At 62.2% G+C, this 2,554-nt stretch overlaps 1 pseudogene; it reads right to left on the bottom strand.

Moving 5' to 3' along the window:
- Window positions 1-632: 632 nt before the first annotated feature.
- Window positions 633-1,901, bottom strand: LOC134808402 (double homeobox protein 4-like protein 4; annotated as a pseudogene).
- Window positions 1,902-2,554: the final 653 nt, after the last annotated feature.

Here is a 2,554-nt window from a genome sequence, read left to right as displayed (position 1 = left end):
CTCTGTCTACACGGGAATTTTCACTTATCTCTACACTGATCACCTAAGTGATGTAACCCTTGTCTAGGTTCAGCCTACTGGGGATTTCTGACATACATATGCACTGATCACCGAGGTGATGTAAATCATTTCCAGGCTTTTTGTACAGGGGACATTGTGATATATCTCTGCTCTAATCACCCAAATTATGCAAATCTTCTCTAGGCTCCGCTGGGAGAGGGCATTGTGACATATTTCTGAACTGATCATCCAGGAGATGTAACTATTCTCCAGGCTTTGACTAAACAGTATCAGAAGGTGTTGCGAGAGCCTCAGCCGGAATTTCACGGATGGACAAGGGCACAGAGAGGCCAGCGGGCTCCCTTGCACGTCAGCCATGGTGCACAATGAACGCAGGTCTAGCCAGGAGGCTGGGAAAGAGAGCTAAAGTTCTGCGTGCCCAGGAAAGAATGGCAGTTCTCCGCTGGGTGGAGCCTCTCACCGGGCCTAGACCTAGAAGGCAGGAATCCCAGGCCCGTCAGCCCAGTGGAGGGGTTGGGGAGAACACACGCCCCTCCATATTCAGCCAGGTGTTCCCCGTGAAAGAGAGGCCACCGCCCTGCCCCGACCCGACCCCTTCCCAACCCCACGTCCTAAATCTCCTCCAGCAGAGCCCGATATTCTTCCTCGCTGAGGAGTGCTTCCAGCGAGGTGGCCTCTTCCAAGGACTCCAAGTCCCCTGGGGCCTCCGTTTCTAGGAAATGTAGAGCCTGCTGCAGAAATTGCGGGCTCGCCAGGAGCTCACCCAGCAGCAGGCCGGAGGGGAGTGCAGATGAGCGCCCCAGCTCCTGGAGCACCTGGGAGGGTGCCGGGAAGCATTGCATCTGTCCCTGCCGTGCGGAGGCATCAGGGGGCACGGGCTGGCGAGGTGGTGCTGCCCCGGCTTGGGGTTCCCACGCCGCCCCGGTTACCTTGGGACCCCGGCCCCAGCCCCACCACGGACTCTCCTGGGACATGGGTGGCGCAAGCACACCTTGGCCCTGTGGCCCCGTTTCAGCAGGCCCAGGCTGTCCAACCGCGCAAGGGCCTGGCAGGCTGTCCCGCTGCGGGTCCCGGTCCTCCCGGCTTTTGCCCGGGTGGGGAGGCCACCAAGGAGCCTGAGGGTGGGAGAGCGCCCCTTCCGGAGGAGCCGGGGAGGCTTAGGCAAATTCCCCGCGTGCCGGGGCAGGTTGGGAGATCCCCTCTCCCGGCGCGGCCTGGCTGGGCTGGAGCATGGGGACGGCCCTTGCTCCCTGGCTCACCAAAGCCCCCTGTGGGAGATTCCCAGGCACACAGGGCACGTGGGGTGCGGGAAGCCCCGTTCCCCACACGCCTGTGTGGGCAAAGGCGACCCACGAGGGAGCAGAGTGACACCTGCCAGGGGCCGCGTTGCACAGGCCGTCTGCCTGCGCGGGTTCCCTGCCAGCCTGTCCCGGGTGCCTGGCCCTTCGATTCTGAAACCAGATCTGAATCCTGGACTCCGGGATGCCCGTCTCTCTGGCCAGCTCTTCCCTGGCGGCGATGCCTGGAAAGCGATCCTTCTCAAAGGCTTGGAGGAGAAGGGCAGTCTGGGATCCGGTGACGGTGGTCCGCATTTGCCTGCCTTCTTGTGGGCCACGTCTCCCAGGCCAGGGCAGAGATTCCTGCCGGTGCTGCCTCAGCTGGCATGACCTCTCATTCTGAAACCAAATCTGGACCCAGGGCTCCGGAAAGCTGATGGCCTGGGCCAGCCATTCTCTGGTGGTGATGCCTGGGTACGGGTTCCGTTCAAAGCAGGCTCACAGGGCCCCACTTTGGCTCTGGGTCCAAACGAGTCTCCTTCGCCGTCCCCGTCCCCAGGCTTCCACGGGGATTGTGCTGTCCAAAGGTGTTGGGAGGGCCATCGCGGGGAGCCGCGGCTGGAATTTCATGGATGGACACGGGCAGAGAGAGGCCGGCAGGCTCCCGTGCACCTCAGCCAGCCTGTGCACTGCGGCAGGTGCAGCCAGGAGGCCTCCCCGGACAGCCAGCCAGCGGCTCTTATAAAGGCCTGCAGGCAGGCAGTCTCCACCACTTCATGAATGGCGGTGAGACCTGGGACAGCACACCCCACCCCGGAAATGTCCCAGGACATCGAGGCCTGAGGCCGGCTGGTGGTGGTGAGTGGTGGGTGGGCGTGGTGATGGTGGTGGTGGGGCTGGAGAGACAAAGAGGAAGGGGGCGAGGGGGAAGGGGTGAGGGGTGTGCGTTTCGGGGGCTTGTTCTCTGGACCTCTCCAGGAATCCCGTGGGAACTGGAAGAGGCTCTCTGGGCTCCCACGCGTCTTCAGCAGGGAGAAACCTGCCTGGGACGGTGGAGGGGAGTGTGGATATGAACTTCCCTGGGAGTCTTGAGTGTTCCAGGACCTCTCTCCCTGAAGGAGGCAGTGCCTGTGTGTGTCGCCATTACCGGGACAGTCTCACACGCACAGGCGTGTGGCTCTCCTTCATTTCCACGTAGGAGACCAGAGCGAAACCCCAGAGAGAAGATGCCTCCCCGGCGTGATGGCCTGATGATG

The sequence above is a fragment of the Pan troglodytes genome, chromosome 15 (genome assembly GCF_028858775.2).
Source record: "Pan troglodytes isolate AG18354 chromosome 15, NHGRI_mPanTro3-v2.0_pri, whole genome shotgun sequence".
Classification (NCBI taxonomy): Eukaryota; Metazoa; Chordata; class Mammalia; order Primates; family Hominidae; genus Pan; species Pan troglodytes.
This window is presented reverse-complemented; position numbering and strand designations above follow the sequence as displayed.